This window comes from Xenopus laevis, chromosome 4S (genome assembly GCF_017654675.1).
Source record: "Xenopus laevis strain J_2021 chromosome 4S, Xenopus_laevis_v10.1, whole genome shotgun sequence".
NCBI lineage: Eukaryota > Metazoa > Chordata > Amphibia > Anura > Pipidae > Xenopus > Xenopus laevis.
Window position 1 is genome coordinate 124,548,150 of NC_054378.1, and position 23,345 is coordinate 124,571,494.

The 23,345-nt window shown below is 40.1% G+C and overlaps 1 pseudogene; it reads right to left on the minus strand.

Moving 5' to 3' along the window:
• Positions 1 to 112: 112 nt before the first annotated feature.
• On the minus strand, positions 113 to 10,026 carry LOC108715049 (annotated as a pseudogene).
• Positions 10,027 to 23,345: the final 13,319 nt, after the last annotated feature.

Below are 23,345 nucleotides of genomic sequence, written 5' to 3' on the forward strand. Positions count from 1 at the left end.
TCCAGGCAACTATTGCAGCTCTTAAATGCATTAAGAAATGTATTCAATGACCAATAATTGTTGCTAGAAATTGGTTTCATTATTTCCTCTTAGGCACACCACATGGACGATAAGTAGTAGTGTAACTTTTCTCATGTCCGACATTAGTGTTCCCTATTTTTACCTATGAGTGATGTGTGTAAATTAACCATTATAAAGTGCCAGCCAGAATTGATTCCCAGAAGGGCATGACTTTGGAGAAAGATGTTCTGTGGTTCTTGTGAGTTTATTGCAAAGTGCAACCATCCTGCATCTCAGCTTGGGCCTGTTACCTGCCCTTGCAGCAGCAGTAGATACATGGGAAACACATGAATCTGTATTTTCTTGTGGTTTTCTTGGCAACTCTCCGGAACAGTTTGGGGGACTGTAGCATCTCATCTCCCAGGGACTCGCACTGCTGCAGCTCCTGGTGCCTCTGCGCCAACAGCTTTATCGATTTCTCTGCAATGGTTTCAATAAGATCATCCACCTGGGTCAGAACCAAAGGCAAGTGTGTTAGCTGATTTGTGCCTAATGTCAGGCATGAAATGCGTTAGGCAATTTTTGTCCTAAAAAATTATTTTGTACTTTTAAATATAAAGGTATAGGATCCCTTATCCGGAAACCCGATATCCAGAAAGCTCCGAATTATGCAATGGCTGTCTCCCATTTTATCCAAATAATCCAAATTTTTTAAAATGATTTCCTTTTTCTGTGTAATAATAAAACAGTAGCTTGTACTTGATCCCAACTAAGATACAATTAATCCATATTGGAAGCAAATCCAGCCTATTGGGTTTATGTAATGTTTAAATACATTTCTAGTAGACTTAAGGCATGAAGACCCAAATTACGGAAAGATCCATTATCCGGAAAACCCCAAGTCCCAAACATTCTGGATAACAGGTCCCATACCTGTACTTTGTTTTTGGAAAAACCCTTAAACCTTTATTTCTGATTTGAGCCACTGTGCCTAATGAATACCATGCATCAGCCCACTCCTGTGTAATCCCACTGATAGACGAGCATAAGAAAATCACATCTAACAAAATATAAATTACTCACTAGTCCCTCCTTGTAAATTGTCTTCTATATAAAGCACAGTGGGACCTTCTCTACCATCAGTGTGGATTGACAGTAATGATTACTTCATTTCTAGACTAATAACCAATTACTTTGATTGTCCAATTGCTCTCTGGAGCCTTAGAACAGTGTTATCTGGACTTTGTTGGTTTCAAGCCTCTATACGAGGCCCAAAATATTTGCAGTTCTCCACTAGGCTCATAACAAGGTTACAGGTTGAAGTAGCTTCAAGAATATTTAAGTTAGAAGTAAGCATTTACTTCTTTTGAAGAGGAAAGATTCCACAAATATCACCCTATCTGCCCTTTTATCTTGGCCCTATGCTAGAGGAGGATCTGGGCTGCCCTGGGAGGGGGCAGCACCTTCATTCGGGAATTTCTGCTGTAGAACATTACACTAACTTTGGAGACAGAGCACAGTCAGGTCCTGTAAACATTTTTAAAAAGTGTAACCACTCGTGAAATGTAGTCGACAATGTTATTTAAAGAGTCCATTCCTATTTTTAGCTTTTTGGTGGGACAAATAGTATTTTACAGCGTTGATGAACCGACAATTTATTTAAATCAAATATTAGCTCATAGAGCAGTATGCAGTAGCATGGACCCAATCTACTATACTGTAAGAGGATACATTCTCATTAGTTAGTTGGTTTAATTTGTTATAGTCAGATAGAGTCAGACAAACCTGCATCTGAAGATTCCCCACTGTGTTGCCTGGGTGACACCAGACCTTTTCCACAGGTTTCCTTGACTTTTTGGCAAATGCAAAATGCTTCTTCTTAGGTTGATAAGGACCCTGCAGATAATTTGAATGATTAAAACAATGTCACATCCAGTATCACTGAGAAACCTTCGAGTAGGTTTCGAGTAGGAGTATGTTTCTAATTATGTAGAAGGCTTTGTACTATATGAAAACACAGGTAAGCATGAAGCATATGTGAAATCTGTAAGATATTTGGGGGTAGTATAATAAAAGCAGGGGGTAAGGTTTGCTAACCCTGAGCATACATCTAAAGGTGGCCATCTGCTCTTTTGCGGAGGTCACCAAACGAGTGGATCTTTCTCCCGATATGCCCACCACAGGACAATATCGGGCCACATGATTGGATTACAAGGATGGTTTGGAATGGGTTCCAATAGGATGAGTCAATGCGGTCCTGCATCAGAGGGAAAATCAAACCTGCCTGATCAATATCTGGACGATTTCTAGCCAGATATTGCCCTGGGTGGCCCATCCGAAGGCCCCATACATGGCAGATACGCTGCAAAATCGGTCTAAAGGAACTGAATCAGCAGCTTAAAGATGATGACCTTCAGATAAGTGTTTCTCAAGCAACCATGTGTCCATTACATATTAGACAAAACCTTTGCTCTAGGTACAGGTATGGGACCTGTTATCCAGAGTGCTTGGAACCTGGGGCTTAAGGGATAAGGGATCTTTCTGGATAAGGATCTCCATACCTTATGTCTGCTAAGTTAAACATTAATTAAACGCAATAAGGATTCCAATAAGGATTAATCTTATCTCAATCTTTCTAGATCAAGTACAATGTACTGTCTTCTTAATACAGGGGTAAAGGAAATTGTTTTTAAAAATCATAAGATTAAAATGGAATCTGTGGGAGATGGCCTTCCCATAATTTCGAAGCTTTATGGATAATAGGTCCCTGGATAACATATCCCTGTATTTATTTTTCTTGACTGGCAGTGTTTTACCTGCCTATGTTGCTTCCAACAGCCTTTCATCAGATGCTCATCTAACTGGTCACATTAAGAATTGATCCTGTTGGCGTACAAGTGCAGGTATGGGATCTGTTGTCCGGAAACCTGTTATCCAGAAAGCTCCAAATGGCCATCTCGCGTAGACTCCATTTTATCCAAATCAAAATTTTAAAATTTTTCTTTTTAATGATAGAACATTATTTGTACTTGATCCCAACTAAGATATTATTAATCCTTATTGGAAGCAAAACCAACCTATTGGGTTTATTTAACGTTTAAATGGTTTTCTAGTAGACAAGGTATGAATATCCAAATTGCAGAAAGATCTGTTATCCGGAAAACCCCAGGTCACGAGTATTCTGGATAACAGGTTCCATACCTGTATTGCAAACTGTAGACATAACTATAGGATTTTCCTAGTGGTTGGTCTACATGGGACTAGCCAAAAGCCAAAAATGTTTCTGAACTGCCTGCCCCACAAAAGGAAGTGTTGTTATGACTCCCCAACAGTTACATTTGCGTTTTCCATGAGTACAAAGCCAAAATATACCACCAAGTTTTCTGTCGGTATTTCCATCCAAACAGATCTGGCTGGGACGGTTTTACCTTCTGCAGTCCACTTGGAACCGAAGTCACCGACACACGTCTTGTCATCCTTCAGGAACGTACAACCATATTGTCTGGTGTGAGCCTTTGACTCTCTGCCTCTACAACATTAATATCCAGTTGGAAAGATGCTTAAAAAAAATAAAGTTTTTTTTTAATAAAAGTCCAATATGGGGAACTAGGAAATAAACAATGGAATCACTGGAGTAAATTTATAAAACAGTGATTTGTATATTTTTGTTTTAGGGGCTATAAGGTGCATCCAACTGAACTCCTGCTACCACCACTGTAAAGTTGCATATGCCCATGAATACCAATACACACGATACACACAATATTAACAGGCTGAAATTAGCCTGATCCTAAAAGAAATGGCACCAACAATCACAGGTTGATATTCTGACTTCCACACATAGGAGCAAATTTACTAACCAACAAAGATTCGCAAGCGACTGCTTCGCAGCCATCACAACACTTCGCCAGGCGAAAATTTGCTCAGACAATGCTAATTTACTAAAAAATTTCACTAAAATGCGAAGTTTCATCCTGGGCATTGGACGCAGGTTTGTTTTCTCTAGCATTACTTCGGCAATGCAAGCAAATCAAAGCAAAGTCTGGCAAAAGAAGTAACGTTCAGTAAAATCTGCATTTTAGTTAATTTGCGGATTAACGTCCATTCGCCAGAACGAAAAGTCGCCTGGCGTTAGAGTGCAAATCACCGCTAACATCTATCTCCTTCGCTAGCGAAGTGACGCCTGCGCCCGTTAGTAAATCAGCGAAGTCCCTAAAAGCGGTAACGCTTAGTCACTTCACCCTTTGGTAAATCTGCCCCTTGGGCCACAGGCTCACTAGCAAGATAGGGATTTGGGATACTCTCCCTTGAAAATGAAAACTTTCTCTTCTCAGGTAGTACTTCTTCATTATTAAGTTGTATTAATTAAAGGAAACGAAAGCCTAATAAAGATTATGACTAGAAATGCAGAGCTTTATATACTACATTTGTCTTTTAGTTTGTAAGCTCTTTTGGGTGGGTCTTCTTTACCTCTTGTATTAGTTATCAGTTGTGTTTTGTAATGTTGGTGCCTTATACAAATGGGTTGGACTAGGGCATAGGGGGCCCACAGGGGCTGCAACACCAAGAGCCCTCCCCCGGACATCCACCCACACCGCATCACACCACATCATGTATGTATGTATGTATGTATGTATGTGTCCTTCATTCTACTTAACTAAGTGCGGACTAGGTTTGCCACCTTTTCTGAGGCCGGAAAACTGTATTGCGGATGAAGTTGTAGGCAGGGTGGCGGCAGGACCAGTGAAAAAAAAGACTTCTGTTACCCCCAACAGGAGTGAGGGTTCTATTAGCCCGCACCTTTGGTTAGAAATATTTTTTTTGCCCAAAAGGTGTCCTTTAAGGTATTTTGTTTTTGCCTGTCCTTCTCCCTGGATCAGGCTCCTTGCTCCACTGAATCAGAGGATTTCAGGTTACAATTCTGCACATTTCAGTGGAATGGGATTTAGGTGCAAATTACTGTGACTGGCCTGTTACTCTGGGTAATCATGTGAGAGGGATTCATTCAGGGCGCCTTCTGAAAAATATGGGAGAATTAAGGATGCAGTTGTTCCAGCAAAAAAAATCTATAGGCCTGTTGGCCTTCTGATTGGGTCCTCTCCATACACTATACCTCCTAGTGGTGCAGCTGTAATATCTACATGTTATGTTAGAAAACAGAGAATAAATGAATATATTATGTGTGCACACTGAACTGTTACACAAAAGAATCAATGCTTGAATGTGCACACATAATGTATTCATTTATTCCCGGCTTTATAATGGCAAATGAGTGGCAGCTGTCCCACTGCTTATGCTTTACTGTCAATTTAAGAGATAATAAATAGAAGTCAATTACTACATATGAACATGCTTTACATTTAAAGAGCAGATATGCCTGACAGCCACTAATTTGCTTTTTTTTTTTTTTGCTAAATCCTTAAATCCCTATTAAAGTCTCCAGTGACACCAGTGCTCCAGATATTGCTTTGTTTAAATAGCGAATCATTATCAATAGACCTGCAATCTAATAGTTAATGTAGCCCCCCAGAGCAGGTGGATCAGAAAGTTCCAGGAGGGGTCCATTTAAATATTATTGTCAATTCCTGTCAGTAGCAATAAATTATTTTGTGTATGTCAGAAGAACAAACACATCTATTGATTTATCTAGCAGTGTTGTTGGAAGAATATATATATATATATATATATATATATATATATATATAGATATATATATATATAGATATATATATATATAGATATATATATATATAGATATATATATATTTATATATGTATCTATAGGTGTTATAGTCTACTAGAAAATCATTTCAACATTAAATAAACCCAATAGGCTGGTTTTGCTTCCAATAAGGATTAATTATATCTTAGTTGGGATCAAGTACAAGATACTGTTGTATTTTTACACAGAAAAAGGAAATCATTTAAAAAAATTTGGATGAAATGAAGTCTATGGAGACACCCTTAACATAATTCAGAGCTTTCTGGATAACGGGTTTCCGGATAACCAATCCTATACCTGTACATGATGTATATGTTACATGAATGATTTCCAGTTAAAGACATTTTGTCTATGGAGAAAGTTCAAATTTCCTGTGAGATACAACTTAATAACAACAGCTGTAGACTTCTGGGTTTCAATAAACCATTGATTGAGGGTATAGGGGAGGTAAGTGCAAAACAATCTTTATTTTCATGTTCTACATTCCCAACATGTAAGCGTGTCAGGCTACAGACAGGTCTCATTTGCTTCTCTGTAAAACAATCCTATTTTCCAAGTCCTGCATGCCAGGATATAGCCAACAGGCTTCTTTGACTCCTCTGCTGGTATCTCCTCTACAAGTGTCTCTTCTGTAGGTATTTCTTCTTATAGTGTATTTGTTGCAAGTCTTCTCCATGAGTATACTGTTGATAACATACTTTTCTTTCTAGGTGAGTCATCTGCAAGCATCTGTTCTGTATCTACTCCACAAGAGTCTTCCTCATAACTCGCTTTTCGACTGGTGTCTCTTTTACATATGTCTCTTCTGTAAGTGTCTCCCTACAAGAGTCTGATGGAGTCTCACAAGTTCCTATTCTGCTGCTGTCTCTTGTACAAACATCTCTTCTTCAAGTGTCTGTTCTAAAAGTGTCTCCTCTAAAAGCATCGGTTCTTCAAATATCTCCTCCATAAATGTCTTTCTCATAATTGTTCCTTCTGCTAGTATCTCTTCTACAAAACACCTCTTCTGGAAGTGTCTCCAATACAAGCGTGTGTCTCATAAGTGTCTCTTTTGCTGTCATTTCCTGTACAAGAATCTTTCTGTTTCTAATGCAGGTGTCTCCTCTCCAAGTTTCTCTTCTGCACGTGTCTCCTCCTTTATAAGCATCTCTTCTGCAACTATCTTCTCCACACATTGTGAGAACTCAACCTGGTGGTCTAGCGGGGGTGCTAGACGTCATCGTGCACTGGCGAGAAATTCAAATATTTAAAGGGCTCATTGCCAATTTTCAAATGACCAATGTAAAGGTTCCTTCCAAGTTCCTGGGAGCTCTCTAGTTGGTGTTCTGAATGAATTACCTGTGTATTGACCCTTGCCTGTCCCTGATTATTCATTCCTGCTGCCTGAACTGACCCACACCTGGCTTGACTATGCTTCTGATTTTGTTTTGATACCACGTTGATTCCTCTCTGTATGACCTTGGCCTATGACCCGACCTTGCTCTGGTTACACATATTGTACTGCATTGCCTGTTTTGGTTTGACCCGGCCTGTTCCTTGGACTTCGCTTACTGTCCTATCAGTACACATTCGGTTCCCAAGCTCGCCCAGAACTCTCTCCCTGGTTCTCCCGAATTAAGACCTGGTGGCATCTGAGAAGCGGAGGGCTCCACCTGAAGCCAAAGGCAGCTGCTACAGGCAGAAGAGCGGGCTTAGACCGGAATATTGGAGTTAGTTCTGGGTTAGGAATACCGTATGTTACTCACATGTCATCTACACAAGTGTCTCATCTGTAGATGTCTCCTCTGCAAGTATCTTCTCCCCAATTTTCTGCCCTCTGAATTTGTTTTGTATTTGTCTTCTCTGCAAATGTTTCTTCCAATAGTGTCTTGTCTCCAAGCATCTCCTATAAAACGTTATGAACACAATTCCTCTGCAAATACCTTACATGTTTCATTTGCAGTGGTGTCTACCAGGATCAAGCAAGCAAATGTGATCTTCTCAGTGCCAAGACTACAGAACCTTTAATAATCTAAGAAACTGTACAGCTTGAGCTAAAGGGATACTGTCATGGGAAAAAAACATTTTTTCAAAATGAATCAGTTAATAGTGCTACTCCAGCAGAATTCTGCACTGAAATCCATTTCTCAAAAGAGCAAACAGATTTTTTTATATTCAATTTTGAAATCTGACATGGGGCTAGACATATTGTCAATTTCCCAGCTGCCCCAAGTCATGTGACTTGTGCTCTGATAAACTTCAATCACTCTTTACTGCTGTACTGCAAGTTGGAGTGATATCACCCCCTCCCTTTCCCCCCCAGCAGCCAAACAAAAGAACAATGGGAAGGTAACCAGATAACAGCTCCCTAACACAAGATAACAGCTGCCTGGTAGATCTAAGAACAACAATCAATAGTAAAAACCCATGTCCCACTGAGACACATTCAGTTACATTGAGAAGGAAAAACAGCAGCCTGCCAGAAAGCATTTCTCTCCTAAAGTGCAGGCACAAGTCACATGACCAGGGGCAGCTGGGAAATTGACAAAATGTCTAGCCCCATGTCAGATTTCAAAATTGAATATAAAAAAAATCTGTTTGCTCTTTTGAGAAATGGATTTCAGTGCAGAATTCTGCTGGAGCAGCACTATTAACTGATGCGTTTTGAAAAAAACATGTTTTCCCATGACAGTATCCCTTAAGGATTATCAAGTCAACCACATTTCCCTGAGGATCATTGGTCCTGGTGATGATACACTAGATCCCAAACACTCACAGGTGTCAGTATCACTTGCATATATGAGTATTCCTGAGGTTCATTTTTTTTTTTTAAATTAAACAAAAAAAACATTTTAATTTCTCTGTGTAACATGGTATCCGTCCCCATTCTTTATCCTCAGATGACATACAGTATTTTTGGGAGTTCTGCCATATCCTACAAACCAGGAGTGATTATTTTCCTTACCAGGATGAGAGATGTTCTGTGCAACGGCTTTAGGTATTTCCCTTGGTAATGGAAGATGTTTCATGATTTTAGTGAGGCGGATTTGAGTTGGAGAAAACCGTGATTCTTTCCAGAGAGAGAAGCCAGTTCCAGGTGCTTTGGTTTGTTTTAGATTGCTAGCCTTCACTGGCACCACTTTCCCCAGCACTGCCTTCATTTTCTGCCCAAAGCTTTTCTTCTTCTTACTGGGAACCAGTAAGGATTGATAAAAAAAAAAAAAAAAATTAATTATTCCTGATTATTCGCCTTGACAAAGCTTCTAAGCGAAACGCGCGTCGGCGTCCTCTTGAAAATTTGATCTCCTTAAGATAACAATTCTGATTCTGAAGCAATATTTCCATTAGGAGAACATACTGGATATTCTTGATGGGGGCAGGAATTTTGGTCTAAATCCTTTGCTTTAACACCTCTTCTATTTTCCTTCCATTCTAAGGGGCCGTGAGTTTGTGGCTTTTTAGGGCTATTTAGCCTCTTTTAACTGTTAGGGCAAGTTAAATAACAAGGCCACAGCTCCGGTTACCCTGTCCTGCCTTGACTTTGTGGTGTCCCAGGCCTTAGAAACAAAATAGGCAGTTCGTTTTTGGGACAACTCCACCCTCTATATTTTTCAAATTTCTTTTAATCTTATTCTTGGAATATGACCGAATAACCTTTTAACCCATATTGGAATTTTTTTCTGGACATTTTTACCAATTCCTTTTTAACCATTTAATTAATTACCAAGTCTCATTTTTTAGCCTATTTATTGCACTGCACTTTATTGGTGTAATTTATTGCAATATCAATTTGACAAATTTAACTTGATTGATCACACTTTATATATTAATTAATGAATGAATTTATTTATTAAGGGGTGTTATTGGAATCTATTGGTGGGGTAATACACCCTCTGGATTCAGGAATAATCAACTTTTTTTTTTTATCAGTCCTCGAACTGATTGATTTCACCTTATTTATTTGCACTAGCACTTTATCTAATTTATTAGTCAGCACCTTTATGAATGAATTATTATTATCATTAATTATTTTGGTTTTGCAATTTATGGTTTGAGTCTACTTGGTATAGATATAGTAACCATCTATTTGGTGGGGTTTCTTTTTTCTTAAACAATATTAACACTTTTTCATCTGACTTCGTCAGACCTCTACCTATAGTTTGGGTTAAATAAGGATCATATATATATATATATACACACACAGGGATACCAATCAGTGTTGTTTCTTAACCAGTAAGGATTCTGAATCACTTGCTGAATCTTCTGTTGGGATGAGGAAACTGCTTTCGAAGATTAGTGGACACAGCTCCATGCCACCTACACATAGAGAATGTCCCACCCACCCACCCACCCTGGAACCCAAGCCCCACCCAGATCCTGCCCACTCCACATCACAGATAAAGACCACACAGACATCAGCACTAAAAAAGTAACCCCCCCCCACACACAAGTTATAAAAAGCTATTGATGGTCAGGGCCCCCTTATAAGTTTAAAAAAAAAACATTGGTGCCAGGGCCCCCCTTACAAGTTAAAAGAAATTGGGGCCCCAAAAAAATATTTTTTAAAAAAAACATTGGTGCCAGGGCCCCCCTTACAAGTTAAACAAAATTGGGGCCCACAATTGGGGTCTTTTCACCGCTTCAGGACTTCAATTTCTGCTATTTTTGTGGCTTCAGATCTTTTTGCGCTTCAGGAGTTCGGCTTTTTGGCACTTCCACATTTTCGGCTATTCGGGATTCAAAAATGGCCGCAAATCTTCGGCACTCGGAAGGGGGGCCCGGCTCTTACAAAAGTGCAGCACTTCCGGGCCCCCCCTTCATGCCCGGGACACTTGTCCCCCTGCCCCCCCCCCTGATGGCGGCCCTGTGGGTTCAGGTACTGCCGTGGGTGCAAAGGTACAGAGTCCGCTTTGCACCCAGCACACCATTTCGCCAAAAGAAAATACGCAAATTCACTAAAATGCGAAGTTTCATCCCGGGCGTTGAACGCTGGCAACTTTTCGCTAGTTTTACTTCGGCTATGCGAGCATTTCATGGCGAAGATGCACTAGCGTTCATTTGTGCCTAACCAAACTTCGCTAGTGATCTTGCGCTTAGGTCAAGTTGCATAGGGCGGGAAATTTTAAATTGTATGGACGTCTTTATTATAAATGTTGGTGCAAATGGTTTAAATTAAGAGGGTAATGGTTTAAAGACAAGAGAGTAAAAGGGATACTGTCATGGGAAAACATGTTTTTTTTCCAAGATGAATCAGTTAATAGTGCTGCTCCAGCAGAATTCTGCACTGAATCCATTTTTCAAACAGATTTTTTTATATTCAATTTTGAAATCTGACATGGGGCTAGACATATTGTCAGTTTCACCATGGTAAGGTTTATTCCTTACAGCTTGTAAGAGAAGTGCTGGGCACATAGTAGATTGTGTGTATATTTCACCAATGATGGTAAGGTACATGTTCTAGCTCCAGCGCAAATGAGTGCTATTGTACCAGGTAAATGCAACATTTTGTTTGCCAGCGTGAGGGCTCTTATACACGGGCATTTTTTTCCTGCGTTTTATACATGTAACCCATTTTTGGCCACCCCCCTGGTGCCAAGGTGGGATGGGATCCATTATCTGGAAACCAGTTGTCCAGAAAGCTCCGAATTACAGAAAGATCGTCACCCATAGACTCCATTTTATCCAATAATCCGAATTTTTAAAAATGATTTCCTTTTTCAGTGTAATAATAAAACAGTCGCTTGTACTTGATCCCAACTAAGATATAATTAATCCTTATTGGAAGCAAAACCAGCCTATTGGGTTTATTTAATGTTAATATGATTTTATAGCAGACTGGAGGTATGAAAATCCAAATTACGGAAAGATCTGTTAACCATAAAACCCCAGGTCCCAAGCACTATGGATAACCAGGGGCGATCCTGGCCCCTCCACCGCCTGAGGCAGCAGCAGTGGCTGCTGCCCCCCCTCCCCCGGAAATTCTCTCTTAAAGTACCAGGAGCAGCATTTTTGCTGCCCCTGGTACCTAGTGGGGTGCTGGCCAGGTCCGCAGAGAGTGGCCCAATCAGCCCACAGAGAGGCCCAAACAGTTCCGACCAGCCCACTAATTACTGACTTTCTATGGCACCTTATAGCAGCCCCTCTGGCATTTGCCAGAACCCAAAGATTGCCAGTCCAGGCCTGGGCGCTGCCGTCTGAGGCGACAGCCTCAACTTGCCTCATTGGCAAAGCACCCCTGTGGATAACACAGCCAGTTATACCTGTATAACTGATATTATAACTCCCTTAAATATATTATCAGTCTTTAAAGCCTCTTAATTATAATAAGGGCAGTGGTCTAGTGGGCAAGTAGCCCTCTAGTCTGAACCATATTGTACATTGTCACATTAAAGAAGTAATTCACCTTTAAGTTAACTGTTAGTATGCAATAGAATGGCCAATTCTGAGCAACTTTCCAAGAAAAGATTCCTCTTTGAGGCAACAATTTCATTGTTATAGTTACTTTTTAATACTTATCTTTCTATTCAGGCCTTTCTATTTAGAGCAGCTTAACAAAAAAAAAAGTTCTAAAACCACAAATAATAATAAAAAAAAATGAAGACCAATTGACCTGTTGTCTTAGAAAAGCGCTCTCTATCTGGACAGAGACAGACGCAAAGTTATGGGGAGATTTAGTTGCCTGTCGACCAATCACCTCTTCTTGGGGCAACTAATCTCCCTGAACTGCCTTCCCGCTAGTTAGAATGTAAATCACCAGCGTGATGGCACTCAGAGCGTTTCATTTTCCGAAGTCACACGAAGTTGCCTCACGACTTGAGAAAACAAAGTGATCCGAGTGCCATCCCGCCGGCGATTTACATTCAAGCGAACGGGAATGCATTTTGGAGAGATTAGTCGCCCGAAGAAGAGGCGATTTGTAGCCGGGCGACTAAATCTCCACCTGTATGGTAGAGTGCTTCACCCCTGATCATGTACCCTTTGTGGTACCAGGTGCTACACCGGAGAACCCACTCCTGCCGTGTGGGTCATGTAGATACATAGAAGAAATTCCAGTGGCACACTGAATGCTGAAAAAAGTGTTTAGTTTATTCACCCAAATACATACAGACAAGGGCAACGTTTCGGACCACTCGGGCCCTTTGTCAAGCCTGGTGTAACAATCATGTAATCAACCTTTTAAAGTGTGAGGAGGGGGTGTGGATAGTGTCTCCTCCCCTTCCCTTCCCTTCCTAGTAAGTGACATCACTACACAGGTGATCATATTAAGACATTTAAAGTGCGATCCAAGTCCATGAAGTTTCAAAGTCCAAAGTTCATTGTGTTCATAAATAAAGTGAATGGTAACCTTAGTGAATCACAAACCTGTTAATACACATTAAAATCATTTTAAAAACATTGATGTAGAGCATATTAGAAAAAATCTTTTTTTGAAAAAACTATTTTGAAAAATACTGAAAAAATCTTTTGAAAAATTCTGAGAAATGCTTGAAAAAATCTTGTAATATAAAGGTTATAAATAGTATTTACCTGAGACGCCAGAGTGACCCATTCCACATACTGTACTCAGCACCTTCCTGAGACACATGTTAGTATGTAGGTAATGATGTCAGCACTCAGTGTGTTTAATACTAGTAACCGAAACATAAACATAGCAGGTGTGTATTCCCTATTGAGACCCCTGGGCCATATAGTATCCAACTTGTGGATCCATTGCATTTCAAGCTTTTTGAGCATCATAAGTCTATCTCCTTATCTCTCTCCTTATCTCTATCTCCTCGGTTACTAGTATTAAACACACTGAGTGCTGACATCATTACCTACATACTAACATGTGTCTCAGGAAGGTGCTGAGTACAGTATGTGGAATGGGTCACTCTGGCGTCTCAGGTAAATACTATTTATAACCTTTATATTACAAGATTTTTTCAAGCATTTCTCAGAATTTTTCAAAAGATTTTTTCAGTATTTTTCAAAATAGTTTTTTCAAAAAAAGATTTTTTCTAATATGCTCTACATCAATGTTTTTAAAATGATTTTAATGTGTATTAATAGGTTTGTGATTCACTAAGGTTACCATTCACTTTATTTATGAACACAATGAACTTTGGACTTTGAAACTTCATGGACTTGGATCGCACTTTAAATGTCTTAATATGATCACCTGTGTAGTGATGTCACTTACTAGGAAGGGAAGGGAAGGGGAGGAGACACTATCCACACCCCCTCCTCACACTTTAAAAGGTTGATTACATGATTGTTACACCAGGCTTGACAAAAGGCCCGAGTGGTCCGAATTGTTGCCCTTGTCTGTATGTATTTGGGTGAATAAACTAAACACTTTTTTCAGCATTCAGTGTGCCACTGGAATTTCTTCTATAAATCTCCACCTGTGTCTCTGCCCTAAAAGTTAATCTAAAGGTGAACTACCCCTTTGATAAACACTTGCCGACTGGTTTATATGACTGTGAATGGTCTGGGGTATTTTTGGGGGTCTTATGGTGTATTTATGATATGACAATCTGTGATTCAAATGTTTGTGTACATTTTGTGTTAAAGGGGAACTGTCATTCAAAAACACAAGTGACCTGCTGCAAACCATTCACTCCTGCTGTGACACAAAGACTAGTTTCCTGGTATAACAAGGGATTTGTGGCACACGCCAGCGCCTTATGATTCCAACCCAATGGCACTTGGTGGGAAACTGAATTCATGTGTTTTTCTCTGTATTCTCTCCTAATGCTAATAAGTAGTGATGGGCGAATTTGTGCCGTTTAGCTTTGCCGAAAAATTCACGAATTTCCCGCGAAATTCGCGAAAAGGCGTCCGTTTTTGCCCGAAATTTTTTTGACGCCGGCGAATTTTCGCCACGAATTCGCGCCTGGCGAATAAATTCGCCCATCACTACTAATAAGGAAGGAATCTTTCCCATTGTGTCATATGTTTATGTAACAGAAATGTAACAGAATGTCTCTGTGCTACTTTGTCACACTCCGTGTTTGTTGGGAAACACAATCACCTTGTAATGGGAATGAGCTGGATTTAACAGTCGGGCTCTAAGATTCTCTCAGCGTCATTGGAAGTGCGGGAAAGTTTCATTAAAGGGGTTCTGAACGTTTAGTACGATGTAGATATTCTGAATTGGTTTTCATTTTTATTAATTCTGGTTTTTGAGTTTTTTTTTTAGCTTTCTATTCAGCAGCTCTCCAATTTACTGTTTCACCAGTCTGGTGAAACTGGGGTCCAAATTACCCTAGCAACCATGCATTGATTTGAATAAGAGAATGAAAGCTGAAGCTGGGAAAAAAGTCAGAAAAAGAAGGCAAATAATTCAAAAACTATAAAAAATAAATAATGAAGACCAATTGAAAAGTAGCTATTCTATAATATACTGAAAGTTAACTCAAAGCCTTTACCCTTTAATAGGGGGCAATGTCTGGATGGGCCTCTGGGGGGTCAGATGCCAATATCTCAATACAGCATTATATATTTTTGGCTAAAAGTTTAAAAATGCTCAGAAATGTACATGCTGATATATATATATAAATAAACATGAACTTACTGCACCACAAGCCTAATCAAACAAATAATTTATGCTTTCAAAGTTGGCCACAGGGGGTCACCATCTTGTAACTTTGTTATACATCTTTGCCTGACCCTGCACATGCTCAGTGTGGTCTGGGCTGCTTAGGGATCGTCATAAATGATAAAACAGCACAAGTCAAATAATATCTGCCAGAAGCCGATACAGCAAGACTGATTAATAATCAGAATATACAGACTGCACTGGGTCCTGTGTTGTCATTAGGGATGTAGCGAACGTCGGAAAAAATGTTCGCGAACATGTTCGCGAACTTCCGGACAAAAATGCGAACGGTTCGCGAACGTCGCGAACCCCATAGACTTCAATGGGAAGGCGAATTTTAAAAGCTAGAAAAGACATTTCTGGCCAGAAAAATGATTTTAAAGTTGTTTAAAGGGTGCAACGACCTGGACAGTGGCATGCCAGAGGGGGATCAAGGGCAAAAATGTATCTGAAAAATACATTGTTGACACAGCGCTGCGTTTTGTGCTGTAAAGGGCAGAAATCACACTACGTCACTCAGGTGATGTTTTTGGACACGGAATGTGAAAAAGCTCACACAGCTAGGTGGCACTTGGTTAAAGACTGGGCAAACAATGCCTGCAAAGGCAACGTATACAGTAGTGGATACGGAATATATTATTGCTGCTGTAAAAACATCACTCAGGTGATGTTTACGGACACTGAATTATTATTGTTATTATTTAGACAGAATGTGAAAAAGCTCACACAGCTAGGTGGCCGTTGTTTGAAAATGAAGAACACACTGGGCAAACAAATTGAAACAATGCCTGCAAGGTCAACGTATACACTACAGCAGTGGATACGGAATATATTATTGCTGCTTGAAAAACGTCACTCAGGTGGTGTTTCTGGAGACGGTATTATTATTTATATTTAGACAGAATGTGAACAAGCTCACACAGCTAGGTGGCCGTTGTTTGAAGAATACACTGGGCAAATAATGCCTGCAAGTGCACTACTATTGGTGCACTACTATGAAGAACAGCAAACAGCACTGGACACGTTAAAGAACAGTGAGATAAGTAAAATAAAAAAATATATATATATATTAAAAAAAAAATTACTCTGGTTGGTGCTGAACTACTAGGAGCAGCACACCAGTCCCACTCCCCAACACAGCTAGACTAATAGCACTGGGCTCTTATATTAGCAAAGTAAAAAAACAAAAAAGAAAATGAAAGCAGTCCTTACAAGGACTATTGGGTTACAGGCAGCAGTCAGCAGATGAGATCAGAAGCAGTGCCCACAGCAGCTACACACAGAGCACTGCAGTAGAAGGTAGATTACTAGCCAGCAAAGCTACCTAACCTAAAATGTCCCTCAAATCCCTGCAGAGTTCTGTCCCTACAATACAGAGCAGTATCAAGTAGATTACTAGCCAGCAAAGTTACTATCAACTGTCCATCAAATCACTAACAGCTCTCTCCCTACACTAGCTCTTCCAAGCACACACAGGCAGAATGAAAAAACGCTGCAGGGCTTCAGTTTATATATGGAAGGGGAGTGGTCCAGGGGGTGTGGGGGTGGTCCAGGAGGGAGAGCTTCCTGATTGGCTGCCATGTATCTGCTGGTCTGGGGTGAGAGGTCAAAAATAAGCGCCAGCTAAGGCGAACCCAAATTGGCTAACGTCGCGCGACGTTCGCGAACATTCGGCGGACGCGAACACCCGATGTTCACGCGAACTAGTTCGCGGGCGAACAGTCCGCGACATCCCTAGTTGTCATGTGATCTAATGTGGATTTTATAGTTTTTGTATTGTTTAATACAAACTTTCTCCAACTCTGCAGAACCAGTGGCTGCAGCAAAATAATCCTCCAAATAGAATCCCAGTTTATCTGTTTAAATCTGGCTCCATGATCTTTGTCCCTGCAGCTGGAGTTGGAAACAGTAAAGGGGATGTAAAGGCAAAAATAAAATCCAATACAAATCTCTACACAGTCACCGACTGCTTTACAGGGAAACAAACAAAGCTGCTTGAGTTCTGCATGGCTGGGAAGTAAGACGGGGGCTCCCCCTGCTGTTCATAAGTAGGATTGTTTCCCTGCAGAGCAGTTAGGGACCGTCTGACAATTCCTATCCACAGCAGTAAATGAAGGGAGAATTTCACTGCATACAGTCAGGTTTCATTTTTTACACATTTTTTAATTAAATGTATATTGGAGATAGGTTTCTTTTTCATTAAAGAAAGTAAAAATGGGATTTTATTTTTTGCCTTTACGTGCCCTTTAAGGTAACTTTTAGTATGTTACAGAATGGCCAATTCTATGCAACTTGTCAATTGATTTTCATTATTTATTTTTTATAGTTTTTTAATTATTTGCCTTTTTTTCTGACTCTGTGCAGTTTTCAAATGAACTTTGCTGACCCCTTCTAAAAACAAATGCTCTGTAAGGCTACAAATGTATTGTTATTGCTAATTTGTATTACTTATTTCTATTAAGTCCCTCTCCTATTCATATTCCAGTCTCTTATTCAAGTCAAGGCATGGTTGCTAGGGTAATTTGAACCATAACAACCAAATTACAGAAATTGCAAACTGGAGCTGCTGAAAAAAAACAACGAAATAACTCAAAAACCTTAAATAATAAAAAAATGAAAACCAATTGCAAATTGTCTCAGAATATTCCTCTCTACATCACACTAACAGTTATTTCAAAGGTGAACAACCTCTTTAAAGAAAAGTGTGTGCAATGCCAATAGTTTTTCCTTTGTGTAATTTTTGTTCTTTTAGGGCAGAGACACGCAGTCAGATTTGGGGAGATTAGTCCCCCGGTGACAAATCTCCTCTTCTTCAGGGCGACTAATCTCCCCGAACTGCCTCCTACGAGCTAGAATGTAAATCTCCAGCGAGATGGCAATCGGTTTGCTTTGTTTTCTGAAGTCACCTGAAGTTGCCTCACAAGGAAAATTCGGGTGACTTCGGAAAACAAAGGGCTTCGAGTGCCATCCCGTCGGCGATTTACATTCTAGCCGGCGGGAAGGCAGTTGAAAGCAGTTTGGGGAGATTAGTTGCCCGAAGAAGAGGAGATTTGTTGCCAGGCGACTAATCTCCCCAAATCTGTAGTAGTTATTTAGGCACACAGTAAGAAAAGGCTGATGGGAATAATCCAAACTGGGGCCCACTAGATTATCCCACTCAACTGGAAAATCTCTTGTATGAAGTGCAAAAAAATCAGTTGAAAAAGATGAAAAACACCAGCAAAACATAGTAATTACAAGCTTGACTCTCACCCTTGTATGTTTATTTGCAGAAAAGGTGAAACGTTTCGAGGGTAAAATATATAATTATATTCCACAACACTGTAGAGAGATTATACATCATTCCCATCGGTCCCTGCCCCATTGGAGCAATGTCACTCAGGCTGGGATCAAACCCACGCAGACGGGGAGACATAGGGGTATATTTATCAAAGAGTGAAGTTAATAGAGAAGTTCCGCCACTAGAGTCAAATTCCGCAGCTCTCAATTCATTTCTATGGGATTTTTATAGGCGTATTTATCAAAGGGTGAACTTTCACTTTGACCCATTGATAAATACGCCTTTCAAAATCCCATAGAAATGAATTGAGAGCTGCGGAATTTCACTCTAGTGGCGGAACTTCACTCTTTGATAAATTTACCCCATAAACTCTTTCTGCAGACAGTGCCCTGGCTTAAAACACACAGAGAAGAGTAACATTTTGGGCAGCAGAGGCTTGTGCCAAAGAGCACCAGGAGTAAGTTCTATGGTGGCAAGGAGTACAGGGGATCTGTCTTTGGATCTTTGAACTATGTCCCCTGTTTCAAAATGCTGCCAAGATAATGTATAACATTATTTAGATACTGGTGTGTGTTATAGGGGGTGATGCTTAGCAACAACAGCTGGAGGGTTTCACCCTGATTGCATATAACCCACCTTCCCTGGTACTTAGCACCCTGTGTTAGCCATCCCCTACTCTGCTTATACTTTCTTTTAGAAACTATTTTAACAAAAATTTCTATTCTACAGTCTAATTATAAACAGCAGATGGCGCCAAAGTATAAGATCCTTATAAATTCCTACTATATGGGATTGTTTATAGGCCAACTTGCATCCCTTCACTGATGGAGAATTCCCTTCCTGCTTGGCACAGACCCTTTCCAATTATAACAAGCTCAGTTGCCTTTGACAAACACATTTACAATCAGGAAAGTCTTTACACAAAGGGTCTCACCATTACCAATGTCTATTGTTTTTATTCTGCCCAACCTGTGCTTATTTCTTGTACTCCTTTGTAGGGATAGGTGAATTTCTGCCGTTTTGCCTTGCGGCAGCAAATTTGCCAAAAATTAGTGATGCCGGCGTTAAAATCAATGGGTGTCCGAATAGTGTTGACATGCGTCGAATTCGCACCAGGCAAATTTATGCGCCGAACACTACTGCATTGCACATTTGTATTTAAATTGCACCTCAGCCAGGGCCCCTACAGACTCAACTATGCACCCAACAGCATCTGGAATTCCTTTCTGTATTGTTATACCTCTTCTATTTAAAGGGATACTGTCATGGGAAAATTTTTTTTCCCAAAATGAATCAGTTAATAGTGCTGCTCCAGCAGAATTCTGCATTGAAATCCATTTCTCAAAAGAGTAAACAGATTTTTTTATATTCAATTTTGAAAACTGACATGGGGCTAGACATTTTGTCAATTTCCCAGCTGCCCCTGGTCATGTGACTTGTGCCTGCACTTTAGGAGAGAAATGCTTTCTGGCAGGCTGCTGTATTTCCTTCTCAATGTAACTGAATGCGTCTCAGTGAGACATGGGATTTTACTATTGAGTGTTGTTCTTAGATCTACCAGGCAGCTGTTATCTTGTGTTAGGGAGCTGCTATCTGGTTACCTTCCCATTGTTCTTTTGTTTGGCTGCTGGGGGGGGAAAAGGGAGGGGGTGATATCAGTCCAACTTGCAGTACAGCAGTAAAGAGTGATTGAAGTTTATCAGAGCACAAGTCACATGACCAGGGGCAGCTGGGAAATTGACAAAATGTCTAGCCCCATGTCAGATTTCAAAATTGAATATAAAAAAAACCTGTTTGCTCTTTTGAGAAATGGATTTCAGTGCAGAATTCTGCTGGAGCAGCACTATTAACTGATTCATTTTGAAAAAAAATTTTCTCCTATGACAGTATCCCTTTAATAAACACCAAATACTAAGTCACATGAAAGCTGGTTACACAGAGGTTGATAATGGCCAGTTCTGACAAAGAACATGTATCAGTCAATATAACCTTCTAGGCTAATATCTGCTTGGCCTGCATTCAGTATAATAGGTGACTTAGGGACCAAAATCATACCGGCCAACATTTGAAAAATGTAAAGATACACATATCAAAATGTTTTGACCACACCTGTTTTATGACACACCCCCTAATTGCCATGTCCATTTTACAAAATTTGGCAGGTTATGAAAGTTTCAACACATTGCTGTGAGTTTTAGGGCCATGTTTTATGAAGGTTATGCTAATGAAGGTGAAATTGCCCTTTAAGATGTGAGTCTCTGTTTCCCCAAGAGGCCGGCCTATCTTAAATAGTTACAATTGTATCTTTGTTTATCTTAAATTGTTATTAATGTATCAAAATGCAGCTGCTCAGTGTTCTGGGCTCTCTGCCAAAAAAAGCCTCTTATTTTAATTAATTTTCAGAAATGTTGTATCTTTTTCTGGCATCAGTGCAGGAGATCGAAGAGAAACCCAGGACTGCAGGCTGAGCTGTCAAAATCAGGACTATTTCTGCAGAAAACAGGACAATTGAGAAATTCGCAAAAGACCAGATCAGTTTACCGATTGGGTGGCTAAATCCGGAAAAGATCCTCTTTTCGGTCTGTTAGGGTAAGGTCACACTGGTTCTTTTGGGGAGATTTAGTCACCTGGCGACTAATCGCCTCGTCTTTGCGGCGACCAATCTCCCCAAATGACTTCCCTCACTCTACGCTGGCTGAAATGAAAATCGCTGGCACTAATCAAACTCGGCGATTCGTTTTCCGAAGTTGCCTCAAGAGGAAATTTCAGGCGACTTCAGAAAACGAATAGCCGCATGTGATTAGCACCGGCGATTTTTTGTTTTTGCCAGCGCGGGAAGTGAGGGAAGGCATTTGGGGAGATTGGTCGCAGCAAAGACGAGGCGATCAAATCTCCCCAAAACGCCTAGTGTGACCTTACCCTAAATCAGCTGGTTGCAGCTATATTGTTTCATGAGTCAGAACCAGTGCAGAGAATATAAACCCCAGTATGCCTTCAATAGCAATTACATTTACCAATAAGTTTTGAAAATCTTTAAATCTTTTTAAGTGGATTTTTAATAAAGCTCCAAAAAAGAACTCAGATCTACACAAAACCAGGCCTCATAATTCATGAACCAAAGTGATAAGGGACCTCAAATGAATGCTGGGTCAGATGTGACAGCAGAGAGAACCCAAACAACCCCTTCTCTCCCTGCAAGGGTTAATCTGCGACTCTCACAGGCCGGTGTCAGAACAGTGAAGCAGCGCAATTCCTGAATTCATTTTATTATCTCACTTTCCTGTGAATAGAAATATGTATCTGTGAAGTGCAGTGCTGCTATGTACTAATCCAATGTGCCTGCGGCCAGATCTCTTCTTTTTTTGGTGGCTTAGTTGGAGGGTCACTTTATGCTCAGTCAAGTTTAGCAGTTAGATTTTTTTGGGGAATGGGGGCCATTGCCCAAATTCAGCTGAACTGGATGCAAATCTAAGTGCCTTTAAAACCATGACTGTAACAGTAACTTTAATGCACTGAACAACTAATTAACACATTTTATATAAAAAAAAATCTAGAGTGCCTTTTGTACTAATCTACTGTATGTCCCCCGCCCAACAAGGGACCCCTGTGATGCTGCCCAAGGTTTAGTGACTGTCTGAAGAGTATAAGGTGGCCATAGACATAACAATTACGATCTTTTCTTGGAAAAGATGTTTCCAAGAAAGATTGTTAACAGTGATAGGCAAATTTGTCCCGTTTCGCTTTCGCCACGAATGTCGCAAATCTCAAGCGAAATTCGTGAAACGGACAAAATTTTTTTGAAACACTGATCTTGACGCTGGCAACAATTTGTTGCTGTCAAAATGGGCGTCGGCATCAAAGTTGACGCTGGCGCCCATCAAAGTCAATTAATCCATTAACCATTAATCGTTGCCGGCATCTAAATTGTCTCAGGCGCCGGTTCCGCTGTCGGCGTCAAAAAAAGTTTCTCGGCAAATTCGCAAATTTATTCGCTGGTGGAGATTGCCAGCAAATTCACGCCTGGCGAATAAATTCGCTGATCACTAATCGTTAGTTTCAATACACACGTGTAGAGCTGAATGGTCAGATATACATATAGAAACGATAGAATTCTACCTGTATCTGACGATTCAGCATTAACAATGGATGATGTTTGGGTTCGTTCAGAGGCACCTGATCAAAATTTTCCGTCCAGCCTGACCGATATCCAAGTCTTCTGCCGATATCCTTCAGCTCGTTTCCCACCATACACGCACCAAATATCATATGAAAATTAGTTTACAGTGCTACGCAATATGTTGGCGCTATATAAATACATGTTGATAATAATAATAATAATAGTTTGGTACAATATTATCTGTGGTCACCTTAAGAGAAGAAGCCAGATACAGATCAGCAACAATAAATGCCCCGCTGATCTTTATTTATAATTTAATTGTTGTCCATGTACTTAGCTGCCAGTAGTAATTATCTTTGCCACTTTAACGAATGGGAATCAATTCCAGTGCCATGGGAAACTGGGACCCTGCTGTGGCTTTTAAATGGGATATTGACCAATTATAGATTGTGAAAGCGATAAACATTATATACAATATCTATATTGCCTTATTTGCTTCAATGAAACTTCATACTTTTCCTTATCTGATGGACAAATGATGGTCTGACGTTTCTTGCTACATTACTATCCCTAAGTAAAGGCCACGCAACTCTTCTGCTCTGGTTTATGATGAAGTGACTACTAGTGGCACTGTTTAATCACAGTCTTTATTATTATAATTAAT